The sequence below is a fragment of the Parasteatoda tepidariorum genome, chromosome 5 (assembly GCF_043381705.1).
Source record: "Parasteatoda tepidariorum isolate YZ-2023 chromosome 5, CAS_Ptep_4.0, whole genome shotgun sequence".
Lineage (NCBI taxonomy): Eukaryota > Metazoa > Arthropoda > Arachnida > Araneae > Theridiidae > Parasteatoda > Parasteatoda tepidariorum.
Window position 1 is genome coordinate 3,472,594 of NC_092208.1, and position 19,122 is coordinate 3,491,715.

General features: G+C 33.3%; 1 long non-coding RNA gene across 1 annotated transcript in view; it reads left to right on the forward strand.

Moving 5' to 3' along the window:
- The first annotated feature begins 908 nt into the window (after positions 1 to 908).
- Positions 909 to 19,122, forward strand: part of LOC139425606 (uncharacterized) — a 43,208-nt gene continuing 24,994 nt past the window's right edge. The window contains exon 1 of the long non-coding RNA XR_011636807.1: positions 909 to 968. This is a non-coding gene — a long non-coding RNA (uncharacterized lncRNA). The remainder of the gene's footprint in view (positions 969 to 19,122) is intronic.

Consider the following 19,122-nt stretch of genomic DNA (forward strand, 5'->3'; position numbering starts at 1 on the left):
GTGTAAGATTTTCGAAATTCGCTTATTTTTTAAGTAGTGGACCATAAGCAGTTTCAGAAAAATGCTCATAACCTAGAAACAAATTGTAAACTTGAAACCGGGTTTTATTTGATTCAGCTTAATATTTTAATAATTAATAACAATCTGCTTAGTAAATAATTAACGTGGGTAAATTACGAAAAAATAACATGTAGTGAAAAATAACAGTTCTGATCAAACATGAAAAAGTGAGCTAGTGCATTTATTTGTTTGGATTTTTATTCAGGAGATTTTTTTATATATACTTCTTATTTGTATTTATTTTTAACGTATTGCATTACAATGTTAACTAATTGATATACGAACGTAAACAAATACAAACCGGTTTCGTCTGCGTGAAAACAATATAGTTGTGTAGTAGCACCTGATAATAAAGATTTTACACAGAATCTTATAGTGCGTCTAATAGATTATCCAGGGACTCTATATTGCTGATAATTTTTTTATACAATAAAATTAAAAGGAAAAAGAACTTGACTTTTCATTCCACAGAAATATCGTTAAAATTAACCAAAATAAAAAAATAAGGTAAATTTCGAATCGAAGACTTTGCATTAACAGGAAAATACATAAATCCTTATATGCATTTAAATAGTAATGAAAGTTATAGACACAAAGGCACATTAAAGTTTTAAAAAAAAACGGATATAATTTCGAAAAAGCAATAATGTGATGATAGAAAATGAAATATTATTGAGATAAAATAAAAATTCCGAAAATCCTCCTCGAGGGGGCAAGAGGTAATGTTGTTGATTGGATGATGCTGGTATTACTAGTATCCAATCCCGATGGATCTAGCTATAAAAGGCGTAGTCCTCTTTAAGCCCCGCCTTATTTTCTCTGATAGCGAGAGAAAAAATTGAGTGGTTTGTTTAAACTGATGCTTCGGCCGAGGATGGTGTTACTCAAGCTACCAACTATTTAAACAGGTTTGTTAAACCATTTAAGTATTTTTAATATTTCTTTTATTATAATAATCGTTCAGCAGCATTTTTTTAACGTATTATGTATAAAACTGAAACTAAATCACGCAAAAAAAACTATTAATTGTTATTTGTTGTTGGGGAAATCATTGTTAGCATCTTGATCACTTGAAAATATTCACTAATTTATTATAACAATTAAAGTTGTCTTAGTTTAAGAAAAAAAATTGTTTCGTTTTGACGTTTTTCTGACGACAATTCAATGACATTGTTAGAAATTTCGGAGGATCATAATCTGTTTTAAGGACAGTATTCAGTTCCACCAAAACGTAGAGATAACATTAGGTTACACAGGTCCGATAATATGAATATCAAATTCGACAACACAGCGATCATTAACAATAAAAATACATATCAAATATAATAATATCGCGATCATTACTTATCTGATTTATTTAACATTGTTGAAAAAAATATAGATTATCCGATAATACACAGGTCCGATAATATGAATATCAAATTCGACAACACAGCGATCATTAACAATAAAAATGCATATCAAATATGATAATATCGCGATCATTATTTATCTGATTTATTTAACATTGTTGAAAAAAATATAGATTATCTCCCCCCCCCCCCGACATGTTCATTTCATGAGCTCGAGTTTGACTCGATGACAAAAGTAGCATAATAAATAAATGAAAGCATAAATTAAGCAAGTAATATTAATAAAAAAAAAGTAATAAAGTAAATTCTTACTTAGTGTCAAAATAAAAAAAAATTTTAGTTATTTTTTATTAAATAATTAAAAAAATTTCTCTCACATAGAACTAAAAATATTTAATTAAATTTAATGAATGAATTAATATTTGAAAAAACTGTATTCACATCAAGTGTCATTCTTTACAAGCCTGAAAAAATGTATTTGAACTAGAGTGAATGAATAAAAAGTATTTTAGTAACTATTTTATTCTATATCCGTCGTTGAACAACCGACCCAATTTTGGGTTTACGACAACTAATGTTCAACTCCGTAGCCTTGCAATTTTGAGCCAATCCAGAAACTCCTGAATCATGGGAACATGGAGGAATTTACGACTCGACAGATTTAACGTGCATCAGTCACCATTTACTACACGGGGAGTCTTCGGCTGGTCTGGGATCGAACCCACGAATGGACATGGGCTCAGTGCCCTACCAACCAGGCTATCCCGGCCTTTTTTATTAACTATTGAAAATATGAACAAGATATATATGTTACCGTTAAAGTATGTAACGCAGTTATTTCATAGAATAACTAGTTATTCCATGAAATAACTGATCGTGTCCGTTAAAGTGTGTAATATGTTATTTATTTGACACTTTAGCAAGTTATTCTATGAAATAACTAGGTATTCTATAAATTAACTACTGAGAGACAGTTAAAGTCTAAAATAAACAATTTATCTAAAATGAAATAACTAGGTATTCTATAAATTAACTACTGAGAGACAGTTAAAGTGTAAAATAAACAATTTATCTAAAATGAAATAACTAGGTATTCTATAAATAAACTAATGATAGACAATTAAAATGAAAAAGAAGCAATTTATCTAATTTATGCAGCGTATAAATGGTATTTATGGAAACGTACCATAAAATCATTTGTTACAACAAGGATTACTAAAATGACACTTGGAATTACAAAGAACATTATTTCTAAAACAAAAACATTTTTTGTTGACACACTGGGTTTTACACGAACATTTTTTAAATCCCTGACCAGTACCTAAACTTTGAGCTGTAGCAACCGACCGGAGCGATATTTCTACATCCGGTACTTCTTCGATTTTAATTAATTTTTGTCCGCAGACACTGAACTGGGATCGGGAATATAATTGTTTTATGCGGCCATTTCTTGTGCCCAATTGGAAAAATCCTTCTTCGGTTATTTTTATGATGAACAGATTTGGAATCACCTTTTCCTCTGTCAACTTCAGGCACTGGCAAACCCCACAGATGCTTCAGAATGAGATATATGATATAGATTATTTTACACTTTAACGGGCTGCAGATCGTTATTCTATGAAATAACTAGTTAAACCAAAACCATGAAGTACAAGAGAGTTTTACACTTTAACGGAACCGATCAGTTATTTCATGGAATAACTAGGTATTCTATAAAATAACGGATTTCATACTTTAACGGTAACATATATAAATATATAGAGGGAGATTGTAAACAAATAGTAGGAATTGGGTATAATATAGCCTACGTCACAGGTTGTGTTGTTCCTACTAAATTTAACCCATGAACGGCATTTTCTGCGAGCCTAACTTCAAGCCACAAATAAACAAACGAAGTGTTCGATCGTTTAAATAGCTGCTCGCCAGATTTTATTGCATTATAAAGAAAAGTTATTGAAACTAAATACAATTAAATAAACAACAACAACTAAAACAAATAACAACAACTACTAATAACAATAACCAAATAAACAACAACTAAATTCCATTCGTTTAGCATTGCGTCATATGTTGTTCCTACTAAATCGAAGTAGTTGTGTTTTTTTCATATTATACCCAATTGGAAAGAAAAAAAAAAGGCGCGTGGTATAAGACAACTATAAAAGTATAAATTTGATGACGTAGATCACACGTGCTACCACGTCATGTCCTTTATTGAATTTATCTGGCACTGCGAATATAAACTTATTAAATATTTAAATGAGCGCAATAAAGTATTTTGTTGTTGTTCAAACAGAGCTATAAGTTAGAAATTATCACTGAAGTTATCTTTAAAATAGGTCGAAAACCTGAATCGCTTCTAGTAAAATTTAAAACAATGACTAACGCTTAACCCATCACAAAATTCCATTTTGTTTTTCGCTCGTCCCTATTTAATGAATGTATTAATATTTGAAAAAGAAAAAAAAAACTGTATTAAGATCAAGAGTCATCCACTACAAGTTTAAAAAAATTTCTTTGAACTCGAGTTGACGAATGATAAGTATTTAAACAACGTTCGAAAATTCGAACAAAATATAGGGAGTGTGTGAATTAATAGCAGGATTTAAATAAATAAATGTATAATTTTTTTTTAAAAAAAAGGGAAAAAATAAGACAGCTACTAGATGTTGGGCTTGGCATAAATCTTAACATCAATATCGATTTTTTTTTTTTAATATAACAAACTCAAGATAGATAAAATCCGTTTCCAATATGAACTGTTATAAAATACAAGGTTATCGATATTGCTAACAGGCATAATTAGATTGCACGTGTCACACGTTCTGTATTACTAAATTTATATATTTTATTTCAAGTACATTTGATTATTTTTAAAATTCATTTCGTTGCATTAACAAAATGTGCTTAGATAAAATTATCATACTTTTTGTCTTCTTTTTCTTTTCTTTAGGAAAAAAAAAAAAATGTGAGTATATGTTAATATGTTACAGTGAATGGCCGAAATCAAGTGAATGTCAACAATCACACAGTCGCTGTGGTGAATGTCCGAAATATTTGCGATATCCGATTTGATGTTGAGTTATTCGTTTATATTATTATATTTATTCGATATTTTGATATCTGCTGAGGATAGATTAGGAGAAACATGAGTGTTCGGACTACAGGTTAAAAGCATACTGGGCAGTGGCACTTGACCTTAAGAAATCATTGCTGTAGGACATACCGGGCAAATGTTTACCGGCAAAGGCACTTAACTAGACCTAGTATATATTTCGGAGATTTACCAAAGCGATTATGTGACTGTCAACCTTTACAGGTGAAAATCAACAACCACCAATTTTGGTCATTCACAGTAACATATATACATACGAGGGTTGCTATTTATATTTCTGGCCTAATAATGCAAAAACAAATATGTAGGATCGAAATTGGTTTTATTGTTTTTCAAAATATTCTCCATGATGATCAATACACTTTTGCATGCGTTTGAACCAATTTTCAAAGCACTTTTTCCACTCCGATTGAGGTAACTCCAAAACATGCGTTTTGAATGCATCAACCGCTTCCTCTGGGATCGAAAATCGTTGTCCACGTAATTTATTTTTGATGTGTGGGAATAAGAAGAAGTCATTGGGTGCCAAATCAGGGCTGTACGGCGGATGACCCATCAGTTCGATCCTTCGCTCCGTCAGAAATGGCTTTGTTTTAGTCGATGTGTGAGAGCTCGCATTGTCATGATGAAGAATGATTCGCCTGTTCTTCTGCTTTTTTCGAATTTCTCCGATGACTTCTGGCAAACAAATGGTCGTGTACCATTCAGAATTGACTATCTTGCGTTGCTCTAACGCCACTGTTCGATGTGCTTCTTCCTCGAACAACTTTTGTTGGTTTTGCCTCGTCTTGGAAGACCCATGCAGTTCATTGCTGTTCTGTTTCCGGCTCATATGCATAGATCCATGATTCGTCACCTGTGTAGATGTTATACAATAATAAAGACACCAGTTGAACGTATTTTTCCAACATTTCCTTGCACCAATCGACACGAGCCTTTTTTTGAGCGTTTGTCAGATTATGCGGGATCCAACGCGAACAAATTTTTTTTACGCTCAAATGTTCATGCAATATTTTATTGATGCTAGTCATACTAATGTCCAAAGACGCCTCTATCTCACGGTATGTCACATGACGATCTTGCTTTATCAGTTCACGCACAGCATCGATCTTTTCTGGCACAACAACGGATTTTGGACGACCTGCACGGGATTCGTCCTGGATCGAACATCGACCACGATTAAATTCGTTATACCAATTTTTTACAGTGCTGTAGGATGGCGCTTTATCGCTGAATAAAGAATTAAGTTCATCGAAGCACTCTTGTCTTGACAATCCACGTCGAAAGTTATGAAAAATAATGGCACGAAAATGTTCACGATTCAATTCCATTTTTTGAAAGAGAAGAACTTTTCAATTTACTGTCAACAACACAAATGAAGCTATAATGGTAAATTGTCTGCTGAATTTATGTTTAAAAATATCAAACTTTCGATTAAAATCCCATGCGGTCGCCTAGCAACACTTACTGTTGCCAAGGCCAGAAATATAAATAGCAACCCTCGTATCCTTGCGGTAATTTATTTATTTTTAAGTGTATAATATTTTGTTTTGAGATGAACATTGTGGCGAACTGTTTGTCGAAAAGAATATTTCATTAAGATAATATCTTTTAGTGCGTTTATATTTTTAACATATCCCATCAACTAAATAACTTGGGAATGAATAAAGGATAAATATCGAAGCTTATACACGTCTTTCCACTGGTAAATATATTTTATTTTTAAAATTTCATAACCGTCCTTGAACAGCGGACCCGATTTTGGATTTAAGACCACTAATATTAAACCGCGCAGTCTTTTAATTTTGAACTAATCCAAGGAAACTCCTGGATCAGTAACCCCCAGCGGTATGATTTGCCATGGGAACAAGAAGGACTTTGTGACTCGACAGATTTAACATGCATCAGTCTCCCTTTAATACACGGGGATCGGACCCATCACCTCTTGGACATGGGCCCAGTGCCCTACCAGCGAAGCTATCCCGGTCCTTGGTAAATATATTATTAGAATCCTTCTCTCTCAAAAATTCAAGTATGGAAAATAAATTAAAAGAGGAATGCTTTAGAAATTTAACGAAACTTTGAAGGCGAAATATAAAACATTAAAAACAGATAACAGAAACAACAAATTCCTTAAGTTGAAATATTTCATCATTGAAATATTAAAATTAAAGAAAATTTCCGGTTCAAATGAGGAAGGAAAAAAAAACATTAATAATATGAATGTTATCAAATTTTTAAACCGGTGAAATAATTTTTGCAGTCTATAATCGACATTTAATTTTAAGACATTCTTTTAATACATGAAAGTCATTATCCTGTAATAAATTAAACTAAATCAATAAAAGAAAATACCCATTTAATTCATAAGGGCCCATCAAACTACCACACCAATGTTCATTTCCCTAACATTTTTAACTTTGAACCCAACCTTGAGGACTCTTTCGCGGTGAGCTTTAGGGCGTTTTTGTAACGACTTATAAGTAACGACTTATTTAGGGCTATGTAAATAAGTCGTTACTTGGAGAGAACCATAGAAACCTCCCAATGTTGAGCAAGTGAACTTATATCCGTTTAGCACTGAATATATTTTACTCCAGCACTGCACTGTTGGAATTTTTGTTCTAAAATTACGGTAAAATAACCGGCAGCTTTCTGTCAACGGTATTACCGTCAACCATGTCCGATTAACCGTAAAGTTTCCGTTAAAGAATATTTTTCACCTTGACGGTTTTGAAACTGTTTGCAACTAGCATGGATGGTAATAAAATCATGAATACGAAACCATGGTTCCAGAACCGTAAAAAAGGAAATTTAACTGTACATAAAAGCTAGGCTTCTAGTGAGATAGTAGGTATTGGAGAGCGCGGGACACTGGAAATTCTTCAGGTGTGTCAACAGTCTCAACCCCCTCCCCCCCGTCTGTCGGTCCTGAGAATGAAAGTTAGCTCTTTCGGCTGTAATATGTAAGCAATTTGATTTTTCTCACTGTTAATAGTGTGATTACCATCCTATTTATCGTTATTTGACTGTTTTGTTTAAATACAGTAAAATAACAATTAATAGATTGTTATTTAGCCAGTTTTTCCGAGAAATTTCCAACAGTCTTAGGCTTAACCAAAGGGAACGCGTAATGTCGTAGGGTGATTATAAAGCAATCTTTTATTACATGAAAGTGATTTTCCTGTAATAAATTAACTGAGCTAACTTGACAAAAGGAAATACTCATTTAATTCGGAAGAGCTCATCAACTCCCACACCAAAGTTAGGTTCCGTAAAACTATTTTACTTTGAACCCAACCTTGGGAACTTGATTAGCCTTCGTTCTGTTTAAATAATCCATGGAGAACATTTTATAACGGTCGTAGAACAGCCGACCCCAATTTCCGGTTTACGACAACTAATGTTCAACTACGTAGCCTTATAAGTTTGCACCCAATCCAGAAGACAAGGGAACTCCGGGATCAAGTATTGGGGAAATTCGCCTTCGTGAAGGATTTTATTTTGACGGAATTAACCTGCATTTGCTTTGCATGGTGAAGAAAACTACGAAAACATATCTTGGTTAGCCTAATGGCAAGGAGACTCTAACCCATGCTCCGTCTACCAGTGAAGATATTTTAAGTCAGCACTGTGGCCAGTGCGAGCCGGGTGCGGAATTCGAATCGACCAGCAATCGCTGGGATTTGAACTCATTGGAAGGTGAACGCTCTAACTTCTGAACCACCACATTCCATGGAGAAATTTTTTTGTATCTTATTTCATAACCGTCGTTGAACAGCAGACCCAATTTTCAGTTATACGACTACTATTGTTCAACTCCGTAGCCTTGTAAGTTTGAACCCAATCCAGTAGACTAAGGGACTCCTGGATCAAGTATTGGGTGAAATTTGCCTTCGTGGAGTATTTTTGTTGTTGTTGCTGTTGATGGAATTAACCCGCATTTGTGTTACATGGAGCGAAAAACCGCGAAAACCTCCCACTGTTAACCAAACGGCCAGGAGGCGCTAACCCATGATCCGTCTACCACTAAAGTATTTTACGTCAGCACTGTAGCCAGTGCGAGCCGGCTGCGGAATTCGAATCGACCAGCAATTGCTGGGATTAAAGCCGGTTTCACCTCATTGGAAGGCAAACGCTCTATCCCCTGAGCAATCACGGCTTCCATGGAGAACATTGCGTTGCACGGAGAGGAGAACCACGGAAACCTCCCACTGTTAAGCAAGGAGATTGTTGTTTGTCTACTACTGAGGATATTTTACGCCAGTACTGTACTCTTGAACTACTTACCCTAGGGAACGCATAATGCCGTAGGTTGTTTTGCAGCGTTGAATATTGCGCAATTTGAAACAGTCTCTATGGAGCAAACACATCTAGTAGAAAAAGGAGGACATTATTTGGAAAATTAGACGTTTTAAAGAAGCTTGAGAACGTAATTTTGTAATTCCTTCATTAGGTGACATTTCAATAAAAAAAAAATATTGCAATCTCATTTTAGCTGCGAACATAATTTCTATCAAAGAATTATGATTCATAATAAGGAATTATGATTTCTTGACGCGCTTAGATGCACGAGGATTCCGCCCACGTCATTCTCGGACCCTTTCTCCGATTGTTGCTAATCGTTTTTCTCTGATATTTTTAATTACATTATTATTTTACATGAAGTTCGAATTTGAGTAATCACTTTTTAATGCTCTTGATTCGCAACTGTTCTGTTAATCCACGTCGTTAGTTGATGTTCTTCGACAGTTATTTTACAGCTCTCTTCACGTGGTTTTCTAAACTCTGATATTTTTAAAACTATGTTGCTACTATACGCGAATTTAAAATTCAAGTAATCGATTTTTGTCGTACTCAATTAGCGACGATTCCATTGCAAGTCCATGACGTTTTCGGTCGTTTTTTTCCACATGGTTTTTTTTAAAATTCCGATTTAATGCGTCATTGCGACTTCCAAATTTCGAATTTCCGTAATCCTTTTTTGATGTGCTAGTTTCGCGATTATGCCAAAGTTAATCCACGTCGTTTTCTCGTGAGATATTCTTCGTTTATATGGTTTCCTTTTCACATGTTTTTTAAAACAACGATATTTTTAATACAATATCGTTACGTCACATGAATTTCAAGTTTGTGAAATCACTTTTTGACGAGCTTAATTCTCGAATACACCATTCTAAGCCGTCTTTTAACAATCGTTTTCACGATTTCATTTCAGTTATTTTTTTTTAAAATTCCTACATTATTTATTAATTCCCGATATATTAAATGCGGCAGTATTACTTTTAACGAATTTTGAATCACAGGTTCAAGTGATCAATTTTTTATACGATTTGTGACGTCATGAAAATTCACGTAGATCATCGTTTTTTCAGCAATTGATACTACTTTTTATATTTTATTTTATAACCGTCGTTGAACAGTCGACCCAATTTTTTGGGTTTACACCCACTAATGTTCAGCTCCGTAGCCTTGTAATTATGAGCCCAATCCAGAAGACGACGAGAGATTTGCCTTCGTGGAGGAGATTTTGATGGAACTAACCCAATTGTGTTAGATGAAGAGAAAAACCACGAAAACATCCCACGTTTAGCCCGACGGCAGGGGGACTCTAACTCATAATTCGTCTACCACTGAGGATATTTTTTTAAGTCAGCATTGTGCTTGATGCGAGCGGGATGCGGAATTCGTATCAACCAGCCATCGCTGGGATTCAAACCCGGTTCACCTCATTGGAAGGATAACACTCCATCCCCTGAGCTATCGAGGCTATTTTTCAACGGTTGTCTTCAACATGGTTTTTAAAACCTCGATGATTTTAATACTTGTGTATTACAATACGCAAAATGTTTAGAATGTGCGAAGTCATCACCACTTGTCAATTTTTTTTCTATTTTTAATAATACAAACTGAAAGTTTTGAATTATGGTTTCCAAAAAAAAAAACACGCTTTAAGTGAAATACAGGGCCCTTTCTTAAGGATATAGTGCCCTACTTAGTTCCATGCACTCTGCATTTTTTAAGGTTTATAATGAACTCTAGGCAGTATTCCGTAATTCTCAGTACTGAGGATGTACAGTGAAAAGCGCCAACGTAATTTAAATAGCTTGGAAAATTAAGGTTACTTTAATCAGACTGTTCCTTATAAAAAAATAAACGATAAAACTTCAAGGTTCTAAAATGCAAATTTTAAGAGGGTTACAGTGTTTTCAAGAACAGTGCTATTTTATACGAAAATTGTTTGAATGCAATTTTAGCATTCATTCATCCACAGATCCTAATTTTGACAGGAACCAGAGAACGATCAATCTCATATTTAGTACCCCCAGAGGTATTGATTTGTTATGGGAACATAGAGGACTTTGTGACCCGACAAATTTAACGTGCACCAGTCACCATTTACTACACGAGGAATCTTCGGTTGTAACTCCTAGTTTCCTCTCATCCATTGGTAGGTTTGGAATGTTCTTCCACTAGTAAAGATTTTAAAGATCGATGCAATTTTTCATATACTTCATAGGTATTTATGTTTCCTCCAAAAAAAGAAATCACACATCTTGGATTTTGAGCTTTCTCACATCTCTTGATTTCGAATTTCGCTTGGTTTAATTTAGAAAAATCTATATAAAAATCTGAGCAAAAATCTAAGCAAAACTTATCCCCTAGAGCAGTGTTCCCCAACCTTTATATCACCGCGGACCTGTCAACGTTTGATAATTTTAACGCGCCCCCTTGGGAGGGGGTACGTTGATTGTTTATATTTTAGATTATTTTGATTTATTAATTTTAATTTAATTGTATGCCTTCAAAATTAAATACAGTTGCACCAAAAAATAAATATAAAGTGATTTAACATTTTAACTTACTAGAACTTTAAATCAATGAGAATCCTGACTATGTTTCTTTGCAATGAAACGATTCCATCTGGGGGGTGATCGGAGACAATGATGCGTTACAAACATTAAAAAATTTACGTCACTATACCTTCTGGGGCCCCTTTTTTAAAATAAATAAAATTTTACTGGAACACAGATATTTTTAACTTGGGGTATAAACCAAGGAATTTAAATTCAGTTTCAATGAAATGGGCGGCCCGGTACCATTTGATCCGCTAGCCGGTACCGGTCCTCGGACCGGGGTTTGGGAAACACTACCCTGGAGGGTAACTTGTTTACAGTAATTTGACAAATCATATACACAATCAGGCAAATATTATCTTTTTGTCCCTAAATTACACGTGAAGCTAATTAAATTATTATTAAAAAATCCTTTTTTTATAATATTCACGCTTTTTTTTATTTAATTAAAAAAAGAGAGATTTTTTTTATATATAGCCAAAAACTTATCAATCCTGAGAAAGCTAGAAACTTCTTTTTTTATAAAAAAAAAAAAAAAAAAACTGCATGGCATTAACATTGCTGGTATTGCGTCATATCGTAGAATAAAATTATAAAGTAATTTAGTTCAGAGCTTTTAAAACAACATAATATTTGAGTTTATTCTATGGTACTTTCTCTCAAGTGTTTAATAACTTCATTCACTCATTGAAACTAGATTAATGTAATGTGATATGATAACTAAAAGCTATAATGTATCCTTTTAATTTTTTTCATTTTCGTTCACTAAATTCCATTTCTACGCCTTTAGCTGATCATTTTAAAATAAATTCAAAATTTTGTCGTTTTTAATGAATGTTATCTATCAAGATATTTCACAGAAAGAATTTTACAATTAGACAAGAAAGAGACGTGATAAGTCAGGGGATAGAGCGTTCGCCTTCCCATGAGGTAAACCGGGTTCGAATCCCAGAGATGGCTGGTCAATATGAATTCTGCATCTGGCTTACACCGACCACAATGATGACGTAAAATATTCTCAGAGGTAGACGGATCATGGGTTAGAGTCCCCTTGCCGTCAGGCTAATCGTGGAAGGTTTTCGTGGTTTTCCTCTTCATGTAACGCAAATGCGGGCTAGTTGCGTCAAAAAGTTCTCCACGAAGGCAAAGTTTCTTCCGGTACTTGATCATGGAGTTCTATTGCCTTCTGGATTGGGTTCAAAATTACAAGGCTACGGCCTTAAACACTGGTAGTCGCAAAACCCAAAATTGAACCAGCTGTTCAACGACAGTTATAAAATGAAAATATTTAAAATAAATAATTTGAAAATAATTTGAAAATAATTTGTCAAGAAAGAGCCGTGGTGAATCAGGAGATAGAGCGCTTGCCTCACAATGAGGTGCCCTGGGTTCGAATCCCATTGATAGCCGTTCCGTATTAATTTCTCCCCCGGCTCGGCGGGCACCACGGTGCTGACGTAAAATATCATCAGGGGTAGAGGGATTATGTACTAGAGTCTCCTTGGCTTCAGACTAACCGAGGGAGGTCTTCGTGGTTTGCCTTTCCATTTAACGCAAATACAGGTTAGTACCATCAAAATGTCGACGACAAAAATTTTTTTTACCCAATACTTGATTTAGGAGTCCCCATGTCTTCTGGGTTAGACTCAAAATTACAAGGATACAGAGTTGAACATTGGTAGTCGTAATTTCAAAATTGGAACTGCTGTTCAACGACGGTAATAAAATTGAATAAAATTAGACAAGAAAAGAAGACACTAACATTAATGTAAGCTTTCCTCAAAGATTGCATTTATAGAAATTATTATTACAGCTCTCAGTCTTCATGTGGAAACATCGGATAAAATTACTTTCTGAAATAGAAGGGAGTTAACAATGAATCGCGATAATTCATTTCATTTATATCAATCACATTTTTCTTTCTTCATCATATTAAATCCATGCGCATCATATTAAAGCTGTGTTTTTAAAACATCTATTTATGAAAGACATAACAGATTGAAAAAATCAAGTTAAGTCGACTTAATTCTTTTTTTCTTCTTCTTTTTTTGTGTCACTCTTTAATATTTTCTACTGTTATTACAACAAAATCATTGTTATTTATTTTACTTAAGCCATTTTACGGTAGTTAAAATTTTTTTCAACCCTGTTTGGAAAATGTTACTGGGAGGATCATCAAACAAACACTCGTATCAGTTAGTCCAGTGTTTCCCAAAGTGTGGTATGCGTCCTTATGCGAAATATTTCGCAAAAATTTAAAATTTTTTATCTGAAAACAAAGCTAGTCATGAAAATTTATGATTGCGTATTTTTCTATTGGTTATTTTTCGCAGAGTTAACAGCTAATAATTATAATAATTAATGGTGTCAACAGCCAGTTGTGATTTTTAACTTTTGTGTAATTTTTTTATAGTAAAAAATGCATTCTTATTTTTATTAGTGGTACACAGCGTTACGAAAAATTAAGAAAGGGTACACAAAAGTCATAAGTTTGGGAAACACTGATTTAGTCTATTCATTCTACAAACAAGTTTTGCGTATAAAAGATTAAGTTGAAAGCGCGATCTACAAAACGAGTCAAGAACTGTGCATCGACAGCCATTTGGTCGAATTATATAGCAAAAAAATCTGCAAATTTTCTTTTTAGAAGGGGGAAAAAAAAATCGTTTTTTTTTCTCTTGTTTTTTTCCCTTTGAATTTGGACAGTTGCGGATGGGGCCTAAATATTATTTTATTGAGCCTACTTTCCTAATATTAGTTTCATACCAAATGGGACACCTTATTAAGGGGTGCTGTGAAACATTCGATGAAAAAGAAGAAAAGAAAAAGGCATTTTTCCGTGATAATAGTCACTTGCATTGTCACTTATTCTATGTCTGTTACCTAACGAGTGCTTATTAGGCATACAATAATTGGAAGAAGCAAATAGAAAGTTGTTGTAGTAATGTTTTAGTTGTTTTTACGATAACATTTTTAGCCAAAATTCATTTGTTCATTTTAAAAACAAATTGTGCTCCATTGAATGTATGATCATAATTATAAAAAGAGGATATCCATATGTTACTATTAACTCTTTTCTCCAGAAGTGGACCTATTCTACTAATATAAGCTGCGTGGTAGCACGAATTTGGTTTTCCAAGTAGGACCACAAATGCTCTATTGGATTAAGGTCAGGTGAATTTGGGGGCCAAGGCAGGACTTGAAAGTCACTGNACTCAAATTTTATTTGTTATCAACAAAAATGATGTTCGCGCGGGATATATGTTACCGCTAAAGCTCAAACTCCGGTAATGCGCAATTTATCTAGCTAATCTGCAGAATAACGTGCAGAGTTTTCGACTTTTACATAGGTAATTTGCACTTCATATTATTGACTTTTGCTGAATTTCAAACAGTTCATTTATCGCATTTCCCTTTATACTATTTGCATTTAATCTTCATAAATCTCATTTAATGATATTTTAAACAGCTTGATTCTCTGTCTAATATTCATTTAATTTATTGATTCTATCAATTAGTTTGCTGATTGTTTCAACACGTTTTTTTAGACAGCGAAAATTAGAGTTTTCGGAATAATAATTAAAAATTTCGATATAATTTAGGTAAATAACATTTATGCTAAATTAAGCGAAAGAAACCTAGCTGCTGTTCACTTTAATGAACGGTTATAGTGCAGAATAATTCGCCACTTTGCCCTAAGCTACATCACATAGATAATATGAAGAATAATTGATTGGTAACACGTAATTAATTTATTTTAATGTGTTTCAAATGTTGTTACTTTAAACTTTTGTTGTTTTTTCAGTTCATACTATTAGTTCACACTCTCCCTATTATCTTGTTCAAATGTTCAATCATTCATAAAATACTTTTTATTCATCCACTCAAGTTCAAATACATTGTTTTTTAATTTGTAGTCAATGACACTTGAAATTAATGAAGTTTTTTTTTCCAAATATTAATTCATTCATTAAATAGGGATGAGCGAAAAACGAAATGGGTTAAGCTCTAGTAATTGTTCTAAATTCTACTAAAAGTGATTAAGTTTTTCACATATTTTAAAAATAACATCAGTGATCATTTCTATCTTACAGCTCTATTTAAGCAAAAGTTTATTGCGCACATTTAAAGATTTAATTATTTTATATTCGCTGTGTCAAATAAATTCAATGAAGAACATTACGTGGTGGCAGGTGTGGTCCACGTCACCCAATTTATCCCAGATAGCAAAATAAGGTTTATTTTCACTCAACAAAAACCTTTTAATGTAAACCTAAAAAGGTTTGTTATGCGGTATAGGTGTAAACCTTCTAACCTTAAAACGAGATCTATGACAATCTGCTCTATTCTAAGCACGTTATCCTAATTCAAAACCTTGGAAAACAACCTTCAATGCAAAAACCTCAAATCGAGGTTCCCTTAGGGTTTTCAAACGTGAAAAAAAATCATTTAATATTGCTAGTCTCAAGGGGAAAATAATCTTAAATCTAGATAATCTTAAGATTAGTTCACATTTTCCCTATATCTTGCTCAAATTTTCAATAGTTCATAAAATACTTTTTAGTCATCCCCTCAAGTTCAAATAATTTTTTTTTTAAAACTTGTAGTCTATGACACTTGATGTTAATACAGTTTTTTTTCTTTCAAATATTAATTCATTCATTAAATTTAATGAATTAGTTTTAGTTTTATATGAGTGAAAAAATTATAATTATAGTTATAAGTGGATAACACTTGATGTTAATACAGTTTTTTTTCTCCAAATATAGTGAATTCGCGATAACTCGAATCTGATAGGAGTCCCTGGGACAGACAAAAAAGTTCGACATATCGGAAGTTCGACTTACAATTAGTTTCGGTTTTGGACTTTCAAAATAGTGTCGGATTATTTAATTAATGCTTATTAATTACAAATCTTCTAATTGCTTACAATATTTAAGATCATTTTTCTGACAAGCCATTTACGAGAAGACTGTTTGAAGCACTTTATGATACCCTGATCCATCAGCTGCAACTTTGCTGTTGTGTTTGGCGGGAGAAGCTGCAAGTTTACTGTTTTCAAATTAGGTAGATCACTATGCGCTGTGCATTTATCCATAAAGAGTATCAGTTTTCTTAGCGAAGAATTTCCGATCCAATTTTCTTACATAGTCTTCAAATAATACTGATGTAATCCAAAACTTTTTGTTAGACTTGTAATCCAAAGGATACGTTTTTACATTCTTGAAACATCGCGGATTTCGGTTTTTTCCGATAACAAGTAAGGGTTATTTCTCTGTCCCAGACGCATTTCCTCCAACGAGGACAGTCGAACGTTCCTTGCTCATTTTACCCCCAGAGCAGTTTTCATCCTTAAACATCATAGTCTTATTTGGAAGACATTTAAAAAATAAACCCATTTCATCAATATTGAAAACATCATTTTAACTGTATCCTTGAAGTAAATTTGGTAACGTTTCATTTAACCACTNAAATTCAATCAATTAATTTTTGTTTTATAGTGGAGAAAAAATTGTAGTTATTTCATAAAAAGTAACTAAAATTTTTTTTCTTCTTCTTTGTTGACCTAAGTAGGAATTGATTGAATTTTTTTTTCTTCTTCTTTGTTGACCTAAGTAGGAAAATTGATTGAATTTTTTTTTCTTCTTCTTTGTTGACCTAAGTAGGAATTGATTGAATTTTTTTTTCTTCTTCTTTGTTGACCTAAGTAGGAATTGATTGAATTTTTTTTTCTTCTTCTTTTTTGACCTAAGTAGGAATTGATTGAATTTTTTTTTCTTCTTCTTTTTTGACCTAAGTAGGAATTGATTGAAAAAATTTTTTCTCTTTTTCTTCTTTGTTGACCTAAGTAGGAATTGACTGGAAAAAAAATTTTTTTTTTAAATATATATTGCTTGTTTTTATAATTGAAAAAAAAAAGAAGGTATTGCTGATTGCTAGAAATATTTGATTATGAAGTCCGGATACTTAAAAAATAAAAAAATTAAAATGTTTTTTTTTTCTTTCTTTCCTCTCTACACATCTGTTTAAGGATGGGCATTATAGAATATAGAAGCTTAGCATTTGACAAGTGCTCACAAATATATGTGTGTGTGTGAGGAAGGGTTTCCCCGCATACGCGATTTTGTAGCGGATCAAGAAAGATCACTTTTCAAATGGTTAAACCCCCCTCACCCACCACCCAAACGCATTTAGATTAACGGGATTACGGACACGTGCCCATCTGTCGCGATCCCTACATCTGAAAACAGATACTAGACTGACTTCTCTTTCCTTTTTTCTCCTCATCTGAAATTTCCGAATGAAATGAAATGATTTATTAACAGGATGTAAAATCGGCCGATAAAAAACAATTAAACGATTATTTCAAAGGTAGTTGGTGCAAACTGTTCGATAAGATGCGTTTGAAAAAGCGGGTCATTTTTGGGGGGGAAATAATAACAAATAAACCGTGGTGGCTCAGGGGATAAAGCGCTCGCCTCCTAATGAGGTGGGTGCCCCGGGTTCGAATCTCAGCTATGACTGGATGATGCAAATTTCGCACCCGGCTTGCACCGACTCCTACATCAGAAAACCCCCACACGGTTTTTTATAAGTAGTCTGCGCAGACTATTTGAAAAGTGAACCGGTCGTGCGCATGAATCCAAATTCTATTTAAAAAGTCACTGAGAGAAATTGACCATATATATTTGAGAATTGAATCTGTTGTGGTAGACAAGTAAATAAGACAAAACCAATCATATTTATAAGTTAAACAAATTTTAGACATATATTTGCTACGACTTTCTTATTTTCATTATGTTTTCTATTAAAGGCCTCTTTCGTAAACAGGTTTATCTTCATAGTGGTCTGATCGGACTACCCATAAAATACAGTGTGGAGGCTTTCAGTTGTAGAAGTCGTTGCCACAGTGTGGACGAAAAATATCCTTAATGGTACGGTCTTTAATGATCATGGGTTAGAATCCCCTTGCCGTCGGTTCAACCGAGGAAGGTTTTTGTGGTTTTCTATTCCATGTAACGCAAAGGCGGGTTAGTTCCATCAAAAAATCCTCCACGAAGGCAAATTTCGCCGAATACTTGTTCAAGAGTTTCCTTGTCTTCTGGATTGGGTTCAAAATTGGCAATTAGTAAACTCAAAATTGGGTTGGCTGTTCAACGACGGTTACAGAATAAAATTTAAAAAAAACTTAACTGAAAGGTAAAAATGAGTAAATAAAAGTAATTGATTAACTTACTTGAAAAGAAGGCAGTACTCTTGCGTAGTACAAACGTTTCGAAAAGATGCGTTTGACATTCGGGTCAGGTAGAAAAAGAAAGAAAATAAGTCAGGTAGAAAAAGGTAGAAATAGAAAAAAAAGGTTCAGGTTCAGGTAGAAAGATTCAGGTAGAAAAAGAAGAAAAATAAGGAAAACTAAATTAAAAAGAAGAAAAAAACAATGCATTTAATTAAAAAGAAGAGGAAAAAAACTTCGGCTGTTGCCCGGTGTAAACTTTTCGAAAAGCTGAGACGAGGGTTATAGTAGGAGGGGAGAAAAACTTAATTAAGAAGAAGAAAAAGTAAAGTAAAATAAATTAACAAATAAATAAATTTACTTAAAACGAAGAAAAAAACTTCGGCCTGATATATAAGTATGTATGTAAAAATTTTAATCCATAATTTTTATTCTTTTTTCGTGTAAAATATATGCGAACATATTTACTGTAATAAAAATTAATAATTTCTAACAATATATATA